This window comes from Brachycentrus maculatus, unplaced genomic scaffold (assembly GCF_059751285.1).
Source record: "Brachycentrus maculatus isolate JH-2025_06_01 unplaced genomic scaffold, ASM5975128v1 h1tg000092l, whole genome shotgun sequence".
Lineage (NCBI taxonomy): Eukaryota > Metazoa > Arthropoda > Insecta > Trichoptera > Brachycentridae > Brachycentrus > Brachycentrus maculatus.
This window is the reverse complement of record NW_028280846.1, coordinates 153,302-174,456: the sequence shown is the minus strand read 5'-3', so window position 1 is coordinate 174,456 and position 21,155 is coordinate 153,302.

The window sequence follows — 21,155 nt, the reverse complement described above, 5'->3', positions numbered from 1 at the left end:
AAGGTAGGATAGTAAGGATAGGGAAAGTAAATGTAAAAAATACATCACTATCACCCAGACCAATTGAAAATAAATCTTCCTTGAATGCATTTTGCAACTGTCGGGAATCGAACCCGTGACCCAACTACGCCGATACAAGAGAATTGCGTGTATAACGCAGATGCGTTTTATGTACTTGGCAAAACGGAATACTATTTTCTTCCAAAACATATATCTAATTGTAAACACCCACAATTTTTATATCAAATCCCAGCGATAAATACCCTTCTTCGAATTTCACTTCATTGTGCTAAAACATGTCCTTTATAGCCAGGTACAGAATACGGATAATAATATCTAGGATTCGATCAACGTTTCTATCATCTGCCCTCTTCACTTGTACATGGCTTCCGTTACAACGAGCCTTAAATTCTCTATGCTTTTTATCGGTAACGGACATCATGATTAAAGGAATAAGGACATACCTAATCTCTCTTTTCGCATCCTTTCTCGGTATCCTTTTACAAGACGATTTCTCAAAGGATCTTTCTTTTGTGGATTCGACGTGAGGGTCACCCTTTTGGTTTTTTTTATTCAATAGCAATTTTTTTACGAGCACGTCTGGCAATCCTTCGCAGATTGAGAGTTCAATACAATTTTTTTAATACTACTTTATGACAGTATATATTATTTGACAAAATATGTCATTTTAAAGGTGGTGACAATTTTATGACAGTCTGATATATCTATAGATAATTATGTTTTCCTTGGAATAATAAAAATAATGCTTATGTGTATATAAGTCATACTGGAGAAAGTGACCAAGTGCATTTTTTTACAAAAACGTGATCATTGACTACTTGATATCTTACTTCCTTAATACTGCCCTGAAAAAATCACAAAGAATAAAAAACTTGGAAGTATAATATACTGACTTGTCAAAAAAGACTGACTGTACCTATTGATGTTTATTTCCTTGCCAAGCAAAAGTGACTAAAATGGCCCTCATGAACTTTTTACGTTTTGTTAGTTGGTCACTTTCTCCTGTACGACTACGATGTATTGGGTTGAAATGTGTAAAAATCAGAGACATGAAAAATAAACTCAATTCCTTTTTTTATAAGGTCTTCAATAAGTTAAATTAAGTTTGTAACGATTTCCCAAAAGGATAGATATGGGTTAATTGATCTTACAAACTCGCAACCAGAGAACTAAATTTGGCGAGCGTACCTTTGCTGTTTCAGAACCAATGGCATGTAATGCTCATCCATCAGCAGTTAGAAACAGTGAGAGTAAGATGATATTTTAAAATAAAAACTAATAACGTGTTTTTTTGTCAAAAAAATTCCTTAATTTTATCTTCCACAATTTAATCTCAGTAAAGCTCTTGAGGAAGTGTTTTACTAAAATGGCGCTTGATAAATTATCGAAAATTAACACAATTTTTATTAAGACATTGTATAGTAAATGGATATTGTCTTGGTATTTAACGAGACCTTTACTGATATTTTCATATCAATTATTAACAATATTTGATGTGCTTTCTTAATTATGATTTCTTTATAACTAAAAAAATAGTTATGTTATAAAATCACTATATATCTTATAATAACGCACATGTAATTATAACGTCGACAAGTTTCGAAGTAAAAAGCTTTTTTCTCAAAATTTGATGAAGACGCTGTTTGCTTCGAAACTGGTCGAAGTCATGACGAAAAGCTTTGCTCCCTTACGAAGACGAAACATTTTGAAGTTTCATCAACTTTGACCGATGTAATATCGTAGTGATCTGTAGTTAAAGTATTTAGTTTTTTAGATGGAAATTACATTTATTATTTACCTTGCTTATTATATGCAAGGATTAAATATTATTAAGTGGGTTTTTGTTTATTCTAACTAAATAAATATGTTTTTATTTGAATTTGTGTTGCAAACAGGAGGGATAATCTAGTGTGAGCTAATCAGGAACATCTCAACATTTGCTCATTGCTGGGAGGAAACCACGCAAAATATTAAAAATATTAATATTTTTAAATTATTCAGAGCATTGTTCTGTATGTTCCCGATAGTTACCTAAGACAGCGTCGGCATAGATTGTTTCACATTCCCATACACAGGACCAACCTGCCGATGGTTATGCCTGTAGGACGAGCTACCGCTATGTTAAACAATATCTCATTGGATATTGATATGTTCCATGTATCTGAAGGAGTTTTCCGAAGCAGGATTCTTCTACACCTTTAGCAATAGTTCTTGCAATATTTTAGATTTTTGTAAGTTTTTAATATGTACGCTTTAAATTTTTTAGTTTGTAATATATATGTTAATTGAAAATAAATAAATTGAATTGAATTGAAAAACTCCTCAGGAGAAGGCGGACTGTTGACTGTCATCAGCAGACTTTCTGTTCCACTGGAAGAAGGTTTGGCATTTTGTAGTTTAAGTATTAAGTTAAGCATAATCTAAAATATATTCTGAAAAACGAACTCATCAAATATCTGAAGTAAGTTATTCGATGTCGCTTTAAGGGTTGTTTGCCATCTGGTCTTAATGCAGACTACAGGACGTTGTGAGCAAGATGCCCCTCTGACCCTAGTGTTTTTAGGGTCTATGAAGCTGGGTTCTATTTTTAAACCCCGTTTTTTTTAATAACGTATTAAAAATGCATCCTTCTGAGTATGAAGTATTTTACAGCTACAGAGTGTTCGCAACTTTAATATATGTTAATTTGTTTAAAAAATTCTTGAGTAGGTACTTTGTGACTTTTTTTACCAATATACCATACAAATTGAATAGTGAGGAAAAACATATTTGAGTTTAAAACAAAAATTATTGTATCTCGTAATACATTCAGATAATATATATACAAATATAATATCAGAGTATTTCAACGTATTATATCTAATGATTTTCCTTATAATTCCTTAATATCCATATGATTCCTTAATATGTTATGATTCCTTTTATATTTAATGATTTTTTGAAAATTATATGAAATAACAGCAAATTGCTTTCGAGGCAGTATTTTACGAAAATGGCGCTATGTAAATAATCCAAAATCATTCTTTTTTTAGAATAAATTTTAAGTGACAAGTTCGTTCATTTACAAGGTAGGTTGAATGACACATTGAACTTGTAAGATGACATATTTAAATATCGATATTTCAAATTATGTATGTTTAAAACAAACATATATATTACATGTATTCTTCGACAATGTAGTCATAAGCAGTCAAAGTTACCATTTTGGAAGCCTTGAGATCGATTCCAAGACGGTTCAAAATAAGTATTTTTTCTACTCTTATATTAACGTTATATAACTCAGACTGGTAGGTACCTGAAGAGCAGGACTGATCACCTTGCCATCATATAATAAAAATGATCAATTTGATACAGTACTCTATACATCGATGGGTGCGATAAGGTTCAGAAAATAACAAAAAAAATGAAAATAAAGTAACCAAAAGAAAGGAATAATATTTAAATTTTTATCTTACCTTTTTACATCTGTATATTTTTTTATGTAAGCTATTCACAAAACACCCTGTTATTTTTTAATTCGAAGCAGCCGATGCTGGCGTGGGGTTAACTAAAGGCTTTGTCAAAAAACTATTCGGCCGTTATAAAAAACTGCCACCCTTAAGATGGGGCAATATGGCCGACATACGCAGTGTTTTTTCTTGCGTAAGCTCTCAAGGCTGAAGCTTTTTACATCGCTTTGCGCTCATAGACGCCTCATTCGAATAATAATAATAAAACCGTCTGCTTCTAATGATATCATTTAAATAAAACTCGTCAAAAATTGATTTTACGTATCTTTTAACTTAGATTTAAACTTTTATTATCATAATAAGGATGTATTTTGTATTAAATAAGTAATCATATGAGTATTTTTAGGGCCAAAAGCTGCTTTTTCATGACATACAGAACGCAAATCGACACATTAAAAAAAATGTATTTAAATAAAAATCTATTAAGATACATTTTTTTATTAATTTCCCAATAAATTTTTTAAAGAAGTTATTTATCCTATTTTAATAAAGCTTTTAGTGTAATAATGACAAGTTTTTAAAGAAGCATGCCTAAGAAATTTAATTCACATTCATCTAACTTCTACTCAAAAAATTGGGATACCAACCATACTTTTTTTTTTATCATAATGCAGTTCTTAAACCACTTTTAAAGAAGCATGCCTAAGAAATTTAATTCACATTCATCTAACTTCTACTCAAAAAATTGGGATACCAACCATACTTTTTTTTTATCATAATGCAGTTCTTAAACCACTTTTAAATAATTTTGCGACTCTACAGTAAACGATTTTTCATGTCACCCTCTAAATATCAATAAAATAAATACCCCGCACATATGACAGACTCAATTTTTGAACATCAGCGGTTTACAGTAAGGTTCGGTCCACATATGGTCCCGTTATGTGCTTTTCTGTGACCAAATGTGATTCGTCCGTAAATGCATGGCTTGGTTTTGTAATTTGATACTTTAGACAGGTATGCAATTAAGAAATGGAAAAATATCGGTATCTCAAATTTAACGGTATATATGCAAGGAAAATAAGTATAATTATATTTGTTTCATGCGTTTTTGGTATATATGAAACAATTATTGATTAGCATTATTGACATTTCATTGAATTGCTTGCAACTATTTAGAAATAAATTATAAAGCGCCCTTAAGTTAATTTTTCACACAAATGACTATTGATAATTTTTTTCTATTATTATAACAGTTAATTATTGTATATTATTATTAAAGTATATTTAATTTAGTATTTATTTTATTTTTTTAATCTTAAAAAATGTCAAAGTTTAAATCTTACGCAAGGAATTAACAAATAATTACAGAATTATTAATTAACAAAACTGTTAAATTATTCAATAAAACATTTGCTTTTTTACCACTTGCGTTTATTTATGACTACTAGTTTTGCAAGTTTGGCTTCAGAAACTAGTAGTCATAAATAAACTCAAGTGATAAAAAAACAAGTGTTTTATTTAATAATTTAAACCTGTCTTACCACAAAGTAAATGCCAAAACAATAAACAAAATTGTTTTAAAATAACAAAATCACGGAAAGGAAAAGAAGAAGGGTCGGAAAAGGAGTTTAGGGGGAGAGGTGGAGAAAATTTAAGTTCATTCATCAAAAAATTCCACTACAATTCCATAAGAAAATTTACTGTTAAGTATTGGGAGGTATAATAGCTTTTAATTCACTTTCATTTCTTTTAAATATCTATTGAACCAGTTAATAAAATTTTACGATGACCCTTCATATACAGTGTTAAAACACCTATTATTTGTAAGAATCGTGCTAAGCTTGCATATTAAAACAAGTCTCCCAAGAAATCGCAATGCAGTGATTGACAACCTAAACTAATGGCAAGTAAAAAAGGCAACAAAAATGCCCAAAAGGTTGTGTCCAAATCCTTGTTCACATTGTGAAGAGTAATTTTTACAAGTAAATATAAATAATAAATAATAATAAAACCCTTATCCGCACCCAATGGTGCATAGGGCACTGCGTCATAAAACGCAGTGTTATCTTGATCATTTACACATGAAGGAAAGGTGATCAGTCTTCCGCTTCAGGTACCAGTCCAGGGTAATATTGAATAAATATGACAGTGAAAAAATCACTTATATTTATTTTACCCCCCTTGGGAATCGAACCCGGGACCTCCAGAACGGTAGCCGAGCGTGCTGACCATTACACTACGGAGGCGGACAAAATATAAAAGATGATTAAAATTAAGTAATAATAAAAAATATTAAAGATTCTTATCCACACACAATGGTGCATAAGGCATTAGAAAAAGAGGATAAAAGTGAAGTCCTATTTGAACTGTGCTAGTCTGGAAGTTGGAAGTTGGTCATCCTCAATGACGAGGAGCTCAACAAGCTGCCCTCCAGCGTTACGACCATCGCTCAGGAATGCGTCCTGCTCAACACCTTGGCCATTCTCCAGCCCATGGGATCAAGAGGAAGGCGTTTTAATTTGTCGGCTCATCTTTTCCCCGCTCCAGACTCGATGGCTCGTGGCCGATTGACGACGTTTTAATCCATTTATTTTTTGTATATCATTATCATCACCTCCTATTGTTATTATTATTATCCATATCTTTATAAGCGCCCTTCAAGTAGTATTTTACGAAAATGGCGCTATACAAATAATCCAAATTATTACTATTATTATTAAACTTTGATCTTAAATGGAATGGAGGCAAATAAATATAAAAATTAAATAATTTTTGGGTGAAAATTAACTTACATTTATGGTATTTCGAATCTGGGACCTTCATCATCGTAGTCAAACAGGCTAACCACGACACTACGGATGTCGACTCTAATAATATTGAATATAAAATTTTGGTACTCGTAAAATAATAATAATTTACTAATGTTTTATTTCTTATTTTTTAATAATGATTCATTAATTTTTATCAACTAAGTATACTCTTTTAGTCCTACACACCAAAGAGTTTGACTGATTACATTGCCTTCATATAAGTATTGGGTGTGTCGTTATTTTCAAAGATGGTGCTACCATCGCAATAAGAAAACCATTACAAAAACATGGTTTACATGTCACATTTAAAAACTTTTATTACACGCAAAACGCGCGTATTCCAATGCAACGCACTTAGCGAAACACTCTAGGAGATTCAAGATTTTTGAAAAATGAACATTAATTTTTATTTTTTTAATTCAATATTACCCTGGACTGGTCCCTGAAGCACAGGAGTAATCACCTTGTCTTCATATAAGCAACGATGAATATAACACTAAGTCATTACGATCCAATGCTCTATGCACCATTGGGTGCGGATAAGGGTAAGAAGAAGAAGAATTTTTTATTTTTTTTATTTTTACAAATTTAATTCTAATATTTCAAAGATGACGCGCCCCTGCCCTAAAGTCTAATGCATCGCTGCAGTTTATCACGAATGTTCCAACTCCACACACATAGAAGGTATAATATGGAGATGTTGCATTTATACTTTATACCAACACGAAACTATGCAAGTAGACCAAGTCCATATTTTGCTTTCGACTGCACGACATTTCGTGGATGTGTTGTCTGACAAAATGGTGGATCTTTACCACGTATAATCTTATGTGTATAAGTACTAGTTGAGCTTCATATCTAAACAGAGATTGTCCATATTAAAAAAAAACATATACATATATATATATATATATATATATATATATATATATATATATTTATTTATATATGTATTTATATATATAATAATAATAATAATAATAAAATTGGATAACTTATATAGCGCCATTTTCGTAAAAAAATACCTCAAGGGCGCTTCACGGTGAATGAATTGGGGAAAATATTATGGTGGAAATGATTTAGCAAACAAATGTGTTTTAAGTCTTTTTCTAAAGATCATCTCACTCTCACTATTTCTAACCATTGGTGGAAGAGCATTCCACGCCGTCGGTCCTGCAACAGCAAAGGCACGCTCGCCAAATTTAGTGCGTTGGTTGCGAGCTGGTAAGATAACTTTGCCCATTGCAGATGTTGTAGCCGATCGAAGCGTGAGACGTCTATCAACCAATTCATATGTGAATATAAATATATATACATATATTTATATTCACATATCCACATACATATGCATATATTTCAACTAATCTAATTAAAACAAAAATAGATTAATTAACGACATCATATTATTTATGTCAATGCATCTGAAAAAAAATGTTTGAACGCCATTTGGCGCATTATTTTAAAATTAATCTTAAAATACCACTGGTAGATATTGATAACTATTCACAACATTCTGAATGTTTCCGAATACTTGTTTACAAATTTGGGTTTCTCCACGTGATTATTTTTTTTATTTTTTTTTTTTTACATTTTGACATTTCATGACAGATGAAGAAGAATATGGTTTGGAAGAATAAGTCTGGAAATTTACAGGTTATGATAATTCAGATGTCAATATGTATTGATAAATAGTATAACGATGTCAATTATTTAAACTATTTTTAATACGGTTTGCTGGATAACTAAAATAATGTAACTTATTCATGTTTCACCCCTGGAAATCGAACACAGGACCTCCAGCACGCCGAATGCGCCTCCCACTACACCACAGAGACGGAATCTAACCGCGTTATATAGTGCGGGATAATTTCAGTCAGTTTGTTCCTGCTCTGGGGTCATAGTGTGACACATCCATTCGGTATCGGAAAATGGATTTGGAACAGCGGTGCCGGGCCCGACCAGTCACGATGCCCATAAATCCGCGCCGGCGTGATCCACCACACAATGGCCGCTGGATGTCGGCGGCTAGGAAGCCTTACAATAATTAGGCATTGATAAATATATTTCAATTATTGTTAGCGTGTGTGAACACGCACACACACAGAGGCGAGACATGACATTCCCACACTTTATTTTTCATTCACCACACTCCATTGAGGTGGATGGCGTGAAAGTGTAGAGCGAACATCGGATAACTAGATCGGGGCAATCGAAATTCGACGAATTTCGACAAAAAATTATTCGAAAAAAATGTAAGTTTCTTATTTATTTAAAAAAATATATTTACAGAAATTGTTTAAATAACAATAATAAAAATATTTAAAAAAAATGTCCTACCAAGCCACCTTGTATGTCTTGTCGGTGGATTTCTTTTTGAATACATTTTTTATTGTTTTTAACCATTTGAACTTAACATACACACAAAAAAGAGAGAAATTAAGAATATAAACATTTTTCAATTTTCATAAATTTATTTGATCGTTTACCCATTACTTTATTTTACCTTTGATCCATATTTTATTTTGACCTCTAACATCCGTCGGCAACAAATTAAAAATGTTCGAAACGATATATTGCAGTGTTCGACTCTCATATTCATGTGTGACGCAAATATACATAATAGAAAATAATCACACATTTAATAAAAATAAAGAACTAAATATATTAAGCACATACAACAGAGGACCTAAATTAGATAACTTAGAAAAATTTTAAATTAAAAAACAATAAAAATAATTTACAACTTGTCAATACACAAGTAAACGATTTTTCCAAAAGTCGGTAACTAAATATGTATCCAATCACTCAACATCCCTGATCCCCTTTGACTGTGACTGCTAATCAACACAAAAAATAAAGCCCCTTGCAAAATAAAGAATCTACCTAAGCTCTTTTGCCTAGCGGCCAAAATATTTTGGATTTTGATAGTGTTTTAGTATTAATCAGTCTTGAAAAAGAAGTGGTTTGTTTTGAAACCAGTAGACATTAAAATTAAGTTTTACTAAAATTTGTATTGTGATTTTAAAACAAAGTTATAATTTAAAGATATAATAGAATTCAATTCATATTTTTTTACTGTCAAAAAAGTTACAAATGTATATGTAATGTCAGAATGTGTGCAAAATGTAAGGAAGCTTAGTGATTAGACAATAATATAAAACGGATTTTACCCTTATATGCACCCAATAGAGCTCTTCATCGCATCTACAGAGCGTTATCTTGATTTTTAATTGAGCCCTTGAGGTAGTATTCTTACGAAAATTAAGATATAACTCTTCGATTTCTCCTCCGTGTCATTGCCCATTTCCATTAGCAGTATATATCCTTCAATGATACTAATAGCAGTGATTTTTTTAAAGTTTAAAAGTATACACATCAACGAGTTATAATTACTGAAAACTAAAAAATACGTTTTTTTAAAAATTAAATTACGTAACAAGAAATACGTGCAGATCAGGAAATGCACCTTAGACTTTTAAATCCATGAACTGTACATGTTCAGCAACGAAGCATTACTAATTGTCTAACAATAAACCATATGTTTAACGACGTCTTTAAGGGCGATCTTATAAAAGAACAACTCATGGATGACAGAGTTGATTGCCTATATTTTTTTATTATTATTTAAAGGTTGCTTATTTGAAGCTGTAAAATCATTTGAATAAAAAATACCTATAAATTAAATGCGGGAAGTACCACTTCACGAGTTGTCTAATTGCTGGCCGTGTTTTTAGTTTGTTGGAAAAAGAAGCAGAGGACGACCGAGAAAAACTTGGCACAATCAGGTGTGTCAAATACTTGAAAGCGGCCGGGTCAGGAGTCGTAATAATCGTCGGGTATGTATGAGGAGATGCATGAATGTAGAAGAGGTAAAGAATGTTTGCAAAGACAGGGTGGTGTGGTGTTCGATTCTCCCTGCCTACCCCTGCGGGGAAGCGGCGTGATGGTTAGTTAGTTAGTTAGTTAGTTAGTTTTTAGTTTCTGACCCCTCTCTTGAGACTCAAATCAGCAAAACCAAAACTAAATGTTTTTATCAGCTAAGGCAAATTAAGAGCAGTAATTTTAAGGCAAATTTAGAACAGTAATTTTACCAGATCAGTTATAGTGTTATAGGTAATACAAGCTTCCTTAATGTAACGCCAATGTTTTTGTTACCCATGTCAGGAAATGGAAAGAATAGCGCAAGCAAAAAGCTTAGTTTGTTCGGAGCTAGTTCCCGAGGAAATGATAATAAATTGTTCAACAATCGACTAGTTCTCAGTAGAGCTTTGAACAAAGGAATTATCAACTGAATTTCACCTTTTTATTATTCTATTACGTCTATTCTAACGTTATACCTGTCTACCTATCACATTTTAATTAACAATGGATTATTTTCCCTAGTAAATTATAAATTATAATTTTACCTACAGATAACATCGCAATTTCACCATCTTATAACTGCTTTTCCATTTTCCATACTTATATATATATATATGTATATATATATATATATATATATATATATATATATATATATATATATATATATATATATATATATATATATATATATATATATATATATATATATATATATATATATATATATATATATAATATATATATATATATATATATATATATATATATATATATATATATATATATATATATATATATATATATATATATATATATATATATATATATATATATATATATATATATATATATATATATATATATATATATATATATATATATATATATATGTATGGAAACGAAACATGGAACTGGCAAAGGAAGGATGAAAGCAGAGTGAATGCTGTTGAAATGCGCTCCCTCAGACGAATGTATGGAAAATCATTGTATGACAGAATTAAAAACGACGATATAAGAAAGGAATGTAAGGCTGAACGAGGAATAATTGAAAAGATTAGACAGAGCTCTTTGCAATGGTATGGACATGTGGAGCGAATGGATAGCGAGAGAATGACTAAGAAAATATATGTGGCGAATGTGAGAGGGAAAACAGAACGTGGACGACCGAAAAAGACTTGGCACGATCAGATCAATCAGAACCTAAAATCTGGCGGTGTCAAAAGTCTGCGTAATCGGAGGGCATGTATGACTAGATGTATGGATGTGAAGGAGGCTAGGAGTGTATGTCAGGACAGAAGAGTGTGGCGTTCCATCCTCTCTGCCTACCCCTGCGGGGAAACGGCGTGATGGTAGTAGTAGTAGTAGTAGTATATATATATATATATATATATATATATATATATATATATATATATATATATATATATATATATATATATATATATATATATATATATATATATATATATATATATATATATATATATATATATATATATATATATATATATATATATATATATATATATATATATATATATATATATATATATATATATATATATATATATATATATATATATATATATATATATATATATATATATATATATATATATATATATATATATATATAATATATATATATATATATATATATATATATATATATATATATATATATATATATATATATATATATATATATATATATATCTTTATTTATAACTATGTGTGTGTGTTGACGTGTGATTTAATTAACTAAGTCGTAGTATTACTGTGTGTGGGTTTTTTAAATAAACATTTTTAGTGTATTTTAACCCTAGATTACGGGATATTCGTAAAATTTACTTATGTAAAGAATCTAATTATGTTCGTGTTTTATGAAAAATTCTCAAAAAACATGCTACACTTATTTATTGAAATGTTTTTGGTTAAAAATGTGAGTTTTTTTACCCTTGCACGTCGTGTATTTTACAGACTCTCTATCAAAGAACTAATTTCTCAAAACTTGTAATACCAACTTCAATCCCCATTAAAATACTGTTGTACATGAGTGGCAGGCTTCCGAGAAAGGCTGATGAAGAGCTCCAACCTCATCATAAAGCGGCTTGTGGAGCTGATGGGGGCTGGACATGTGGCGGTACTGGAGCACAGTGCTGCGTTTGCCAGCGAGCTAATCTTCATCTACATCTCTCCAAATTTATTAATTTTTTTTTATTTCACATTCTTAGTTGTTTGTTATTTTTAATTTCATTGTATAAAAAAATGTTGTAAAACATATATGACTGACTAAGTATTGCACCCACCACTTAGTCAAGCTGGAATAAAGAGTTATTATTATTATTATTATTTTTATTATTTTTTTTGTGAATAAGTATTTGGACACACTCAAATGTTGTAAATTATTATTATTAATACTGTTGACTAAGTTAAGTCGTTATGGTTTAGAAAAACCCTTTAGAAACGGACTATTAAGGGAGTGTTACCGTTAGGTAGATCTTAGTGCGTTTTCACCGAGAATTTTAGCGCGTCAATGTGTAGATAAAATCATCACGTCATCGCAAATGACACGGACTACAGTTACATCATCTGTAGTTGCGTCGCGTCAGCGCGCGCCATTGTCACCCGAGCGGCAACCCTGACCACGGCTGGGTGACTCCCCGCGGGCCAAGAGATGGCGGTGATGACCGTCTTCATCATCATCACCAGCCACCGGCACGGCATCATCGGTTCCACTAGCCCCGGGAGAGGAGACAACGAACTCCGGCGAACTTTATCTTGATCGGACGTCCGTAAGTGTGCATTTGGTGACAGGTTTAATGTGTCCGTCAACCGTGCGTGAAGGTAACTGTTTCTTCCGCAAAAGGGGTATGTATAAAGAAAGGTATGAATGACACAGACGATGCATGCCGATCTTTGGAGCGAATGTTTTTGCCTAGAATTTTCACTCGTGGAATACGTGATTTAAAAAAATAACTTATTTTCGTCCGCCTTTCGTTCTTCGTCCGCCTCCGTAGTGTAATGGTCAGCACGCTCCCGGTTCCAATTCCAAGAGGTCCCGGGTTCAATTCCCAGGGGGGGTCAAATGAATATAAGTGATTTTTTCACTGTAATATTTATTCCCCTGGACTGGTACCTGAAGCGGAGGGCTGATCACCTTTCCTTTGTGTAAACGATTAAGATAACACTGCGTTTATATGAAGCAGTGCCGTATGCACCATTGGGGTGCGGATAAGGGTTTTATTTATTATATCTGCAGGTAGAATAGTAAGTTAAATGTGAAAAACATATCACAAACATTCAGTCCACTAGATTTTTTTTTCAATACATTATGCAATTGAGTAATTTCGCAGTGGAGCCTACCCAACTATGCCATGGCGTTTACCTGTGTATAATTGTTATTTATTTGAATATAAAAATGCAGTTCCATCAATAAATGTGTAACTAACTTAACAATAGTATCTTTTGACATAAAGAGTAAATCCAATTACAAGTAGGTATAGGCTAAGAAATTTATGACGTTGAAGCCTAAGTAGGGGTATGATAAGTTATGTTGCATAAGCCGTAGCTAGATTTCAGAGCTGCTTGGTTGGCTAATTTAAAAAAATGTACTTCTCGGTTAAATGTCATTTTAAATAAATACTCTTTAATATAAAATATCCCAAGGGGGGTAAAATAAATATAAGTGATTGTTTCACTGTCATATTTATTCAATATTATCCTGGACTGGTGCCTGAAGCGGAGGGCTGATCACCTTTCCTTCATGTGTAAACGATCAAGATAACACTGCGTTTATATGACGCAGTGCCCTATGCACCATTGGGGTGCGGATAAGGGTTTTTTTATTATTATTATTAATATAAATAAAGGGTTTCTGCATCTTATTTTCTATTTGGGATAATTTAATATACCATAGAATACAGATACCTTCTACTTCGGTTAATCGAAACTAACTAACCACACATCGCTTTCTCCAGGGGTATTGAAAACTGTCCCACCGCATGCCCAGATCTGATACAGAAGCATCTAGGCTTCCTGATAGATCTGCTCTTGCTAAGCAATTTTTTTAAACTAAGTTGCGAAATTTATTGAGAATGTGAAACAATATAAAATTGTATCCCGATTTTACTGTGAATATACATTTAAAAGCTTTCAATATACCTGTCACTGCCAATCGAAATAAATACAAGATTGTAAGTCCATCACCAAATTTTCTAGAAGTACCCCGGTGTGGTCTCCAGGGGTAGGGAGATATAATGGAATGTAACGAAAATACCTTTTTCTACATTCATGCATCTCTTTATGCATACCAATTATTCCGACTCCTGATCTGACCACTTCCAATTATTAGAAATACTTGATCATGCCATGTTTTCCTTGGACTTCCTAAGTTTCTATTCCCAATAACACTCACCTCATATATTTCTTTTACCGTTCTTTCTTCACTCATTTTTTTGTACTATGAGCAAAACATTATTTTTAGTTGAATTTAAATTCTCATCCATCAAAATACATATACTTATTCATATTCTATTGTTCATTATTTTTTAATAAAAATATTTTTTTTGCATTTTTTTTATTTTTAAATGGTTCTTGAATCTTGACTATAAATCATTGTAACATTTTTTTGTAAATGTTAAGTCATTTATATGCATATTTAATATAATAACAAAATTGCCTATTATCAAGAAATTGTATTAGACAAGGAAAATTACAATCTTGATTTATATTTCGTGACTTTGATTTCTCGTTCTATGCGCATGAAAAAAAAAGAGAATGTAAGTCATATTTTTTTCCGTGAATTCTATTGATAGGTTTTTTTTATTATTTCAAAATTGTTTCACATAATGGCAACATTTAGAATAAAAATTACAAAGGCTCTAGATCAGTGGTGGGGGAAACTGCGGCTTTCACGGCTTGTTATTTGTCTAATCTAATACGGTTTTTTGACCTGTGCCAATAAAAAAAACCAAAAACTTAATGCATAAAAAAAAATTATACATTTAAAAATTTGTGACAAAAGAACTCAAACACTTGATTTTTTTTTGTTTACAAATGCAGCCCTATCTTAAATCAAATGATTGATTAAAATATAAGATTTTTGCATATCAACCAAATGCACATTAAACTACTGAAGAAAAGAATTTAAATTACTGTGAACCTCGATATAACAAACCTTTAACGGACTTCGGATATGACGAAAACTAAATCTGGTCAAATGTAAAAAAAAAAATAAAACTTCCTGTAAATATTATACCTGCTTAAGTTCAAATGTCACCGCATGTAAACAATTTTTAGAGACCATGATTATCTCATGATTGTCCGCCTCCGTAGTGTAATGGTCAGCACGCTCGGCTACCGTTCTGGAGGTCCCGGGTTCGATTCCCGAGGGGGGTAAAATAAATATAAGTGATTTTTTCGCTGTCATATTTATTCAATACTACCGTGGACTGGTACCTGAAGCGGAGGACTGATCACCTTTCCTTCATGTGTGAACGATCAAGATAACACTGCGTTTATATGACGCAGTGCCTTATGCACCATTGGGGTGCGGATAAGGGTTTTATTATATTATTATTATTTATCATTATCTCATATTATGTTTCAAAACATTAAAAGTGCAAACAAAAGTGCAGGATAACCGAAAGCAAGCGCGTCGATATCAAACAGCAACGTCACTTCACGACGAGTGTCCGAAGACAATTTCGTTTGTGTTTTGTATTGTTTGTTTAAATCTATGTACAGTGTTCATATTTAAAAAAAAGTTTTTATTTATTTATTTGAAACCTTTATTTATATTTAAGTTTTGTACTGACATTTCTTGGTGGAACTGCATTTAATAGAATAAAATAACAACTATGTAATTTTTTTCCACATGATTTTTTATTTGACCAGCAATCGGGTTTTGTCGTACCCGACATCATCAGACTGGTCAGACCAGTCCTTTTATGTCGGTTACGACGAAACCCGGAAAAAATTACAAAGTTGTTATTTTATTCTACCATGTATTTATATAACAGACTTTCGGCTTTAACGGACACCCCCTCCCCCAAATTCGTCCGTTATATCGAGGTTTAACTGTACAAGTAAAATTGTCTAATACTCTTCTCCTGTTTATTTCTATTTATCACTTCTTGTCTGCATCCCTCACCCCAGTTTCTTCAGTTCTAAATTTACAACCTCCCCGAGAATTGCCCAGATTTCTGTATATCGAGTCCATTCAACATCTTAGGCGATTTCCTTCCTTTATCTTTGGTGATTTAGCGTCGCGACACAGCATCCCCCCTCTTTAAGTTAAAAATAACTAGCTACCCCCGGTATCAGGAATGCAGAAGAATGCATGAGATTTGGCTCAAGTCTACTGCTACCTTATTTAACATAAACTCAGATTCATATTCATCACTTATTTGATATATTTATTTATATGTTTATATATATATATATATATATATATATATATATGTATGTATATATATATATATATATATATATATATATATATATATATATATATATATATATATATATATATATATATATATATATTTATACATATATATATATATATATATATATATATATATATATATATATATATATATATATATATATATATATATATATATATATATATATATATATATATATATATATATATATATATATATATATATATATATATATATACATATACATATATATATATATATATATATATATATATATATATATATATATATATATATATATATATATATATATACAAATATACATATATTTGTAAATATGTGTGTGTGTGTAAATATTTGTCTGTAGCCCATATGTCTCTTAATTATAAATTATCAATTCAAATAATGATAAGTAATGTCTTCATTATACAGTCATTAAAAATGATGCATAGCCCTTTTAAAGGGAAAACATTGGGTCCTCACGCAGAATAATGAAATACGATATGAAGAATGTTTAATGCATTCCAGTCGCAGGATAAGATTGTCAGTCAATTTTTTAATGACGTAGGTACCTACAGCGAAAAAATAATTCCAGATTGAAATTATTATTAGGTGGAAAAATCTTTGTTTTATTTCAGTAATTGAACTTATTATTTTTATGTATATCAAAATATCCAACAGGGAATTTTTATTGTAAAGATTACAAAAAACAATTCCTCATTTGAATAATTATTAGGTACAGTTATTTTTTTTTATTAATTAAACTTATTTTTTTATGTATATCAAAATATCCAACAGGGAATTTTTACTGTAAAGAGTAAAAAAACAATTCCTTATTCAAATTATTCTTAGGTAGAGTAAAAAAATGTTTTATTTTAGTAATTAAACTTATTATTTTTTATACAATCCAACAGGGATTTTTTACAAAAAACAATTACCCATTTACATTATTATTTGGCAGGGTAAAAATCTTTGTTTTCTTTTAATATTTAAACTAGTATTTTTTCATGTACCCAAAATATCCAACAGGGATTTTTTGCTGTAAAGAGTGAAAAAATATTTATTTTTTATATGATTATTAGGTAGAGTAAAAATATTTGTTTTATTTTTATATTTGAACTAATATTTTTTTATGTGTATCAAAATATCTACCATGGAATTTTAACTGCAAAGGGTCAAAATGTAGACGTTTATCCTGTAATCCTGGCAATCTGGAGGGCCGACAAAACCTTTAAGATGGTCCTTTTTTATTTATATTCAGAACACGAACAAATTTGGGTGCGGTGAGAATATGTCAACACGTGTCCACACATGGCCGTCTGTCCCAAAATTTGAAACATACTGGTGTCCCATTTGGTATCCTTGCCATACCCAATATTGTAACGTGAGTGATTCTTACAAATCATTAAAATAAATATGCTGAGATTTAAAATCATCTAACTGTTTTCAATACATTTCATTAATTTCATTATTTCAATTGTTCCTTATTTGCAATCTTAGAGTACACAGTTTATTGAAAGCTTTTTAAAGACTTTAAATTCTTCTTTCAAACACTCGTCTGCACTTAATGGTGCATAGGGCACTGCAAAATATAAAACCCGTGTTATTTTGATCATTAACACAAGAAGAATAAGTGATCAGCCCTGCGTATCAGGTACCAGTCCGGGGTAATATTGAATAAATATTAGAGTGAAAAATCACTTACAATTATTTGACCCACCCTGGGAATCGAACCCGGGACCTCCAGTGAGATAGCCGAGTGTGCTGACCATCACACTACGGAGGAGGAGACTTTAAATAGCCCGGAGTAAAAAACATTTCGTTTTTGAAACATAATTTTTTCAAATAGGTATATACATGTGTAAAATAAAAAGAAAATTGTTTTTAAGCATGTATATGTTATTTACAATAAATAAATTTTGATGTAAGCCCAAAAAAAATGTTCGTCACTTTAAAATATACAAATTTCTGCAAATTTTTTCTGTGCATTTTTTTTACAGAAACATTTTTTTATGTATGGATTTCACGAAAAATGATTTCGTAGACCTCCCTCTTGCATACTTGGAGGGTTCAGCGAACCAAGAATACCTAGACAGTGCAAGGCACCCATCATGAAAAATTCCCACGAGATCCACGCAACATTTGCTTTGGTCATCCTTTTGTATCCTCTCCATATTCCATACTGCAGCGGCTGCACAAAAGTGCACTCGAAAAAAACACAACTAATTGCGTCGGAGAGGCGACGCGTCGGTTTATTTTTGTTTTGGGTTAGATGTCCGGGCATGGAAATGAGTGGTAAAAACCGGTGGTCCTGCGTATTTCTAAAGCATACAACGCAGGATCGTACCAATATGTTACTAACCATCACGCCCCTTCCCCGCAGGGGTAGGCAGAGAGAATCGAACGCCACACCACTCTGTCTTTGCAAACATTCTTCGCCTCTTCTACATTCATGCATCTCCTCATACATACTCGACGATTATTACGACCACTGACCCGGTCGCTTTCAAGTATTTGACAAACCTGATTGTTCCTGGTTTTCCTCGGTCTTCATCTGCTTTGGGTTTTTTTTTTTATATGTCAGGCAGCTGGTAAATTTGGGTATTGGCAATACAATTTAAGGACCTTACTCCAAATTTAGTAGTGTTTATCGGCTCCACAAGTATTTTGTTATGTCCTCGTATGTTGCCTTTCTTGTTGCCTTTTGTATGCTGACGATGCTGTTCTTCTTGCCGATAGCAGAGAAGACCTGCAGGCGTTGGTGACAAAAGTGTATAATGTGTGCAAGGAAAGTGACTTTTTGATGAATGTTAGCAAATCTAAGATTATGGTTTTTGAAAGAGAAGAATGCAGATCTGAATGTGAAATATTGGTAAACGGAGAGATTCTGGAACAGGTAGATGATTTCGTGTATTTAGGTAGTATGTTTTCTAGGGATGGAAAGATTGATAAAGATATAGAAAGGAGAGTGAATGCTGGGAACAAAGTGAACGGTGCACTGAAATCAGTTATAGCAAATAAAAACCTATCAGCGGAAGCTAAACTGGCAGTGCACAACGGAGTACTGGTTCCAACTCTAATGTATGGAAGTGAAACATGGAGTTGGCAAAAGAAGGATGAAAGTAGACTGAATGCAGTCGAAATGCGATCTCTCAGAAGAATGTGTAACAAAACGATGTATGATAGATGTGCGAATAGTGAAATAAGGAAAGAATGCAAAGCTGAGATAAGCATTATCGATAAAATTAAGAAAGGTGTGTTGAGATGGTTTGGACATGTAGAACGAATGAGTGAGGAAAGAACGGTAAAACAAATTTATGAGGCGAATGTTAGCGGGAAAAGAAGCAGAGGAAGACCGAGAAAAACATGGCACGATCAGGTATGCCAAATACTTGAAAGTGGTCAGGTTAGGAGTCGTAACAATCGGCGGGTATGTATGAGGAGATGCATGAACGTGGAAGAGGCGAAGAATGTTTGCAAGGACAGAGTGGTGTGGCGCTCTATTCTCTCTGCCTACCCCTGCGGGGAAGCGGCGTGATGGTTAGTTAGTTTAGTTAGTTAGTATTATGATTATGAATTTCTTATTACAATGTCGAGTAGAAAATCAAAAATCAAAATCCCCATATCCATCGTTAACTAATTTAGATGAATGTTTGTTCTACTAGTGGGAAGTGCTAAAGTGTCCTGGTAATCCTACTGGGAACTCTGATTTATTACTTTTTATTATTATTTAGTTAGAAGTAGTAGTAGTAGAAGTCCGCATCACTGCGTTCTGACGCTGTGCATTTTAGAAATACGCAGTTTTCCCATCGGGGAGATGGAACGGTATGGAGCAGACTTGACACATATGTGACGCACACGTGGTCCGGCTCTCGAGAGGTGATCCTAAATATTTATACCAGACCCTTCTTCAAGGAAACGCCTTTACGGCTTTGTTTTTATTTATAATTCGTAAATATTATTTTAGGATTCTTTATGGCCTGCTGAAGATAGACTGAGTGATGGTCAAAAATTAAAATGGACATGGTACAATATTACATTACCACGATATTGCATAATACAAAGACCACAATATTTTTGTTAGTGGTGAAAACATGATACAGTAAAACCTCGATATAACGGACTAATGATGGACGATACGTAGTGTCTGTTAAAACCGAAAGTCCGTTTAAAAAGTTTAATATAAATATATATATATATATATATATATATATATATATATATATATATATATATATATATATATATATATATATATATATAAATATATATATATTTATATTTATATATGTATATATTTATATATATATATATATATATATATATATATATATATATATATATATATATATATATATAAATATATATGTATTTATATTTATATATGTATATATTTATATATATATATATATATATATATATATATATATATATATATATATATATATATATATATATTTATATATATATATATTTATAAATATATATATATATATATATATATATATATATATATATATATATATATATATATATATATATATATATATATATAT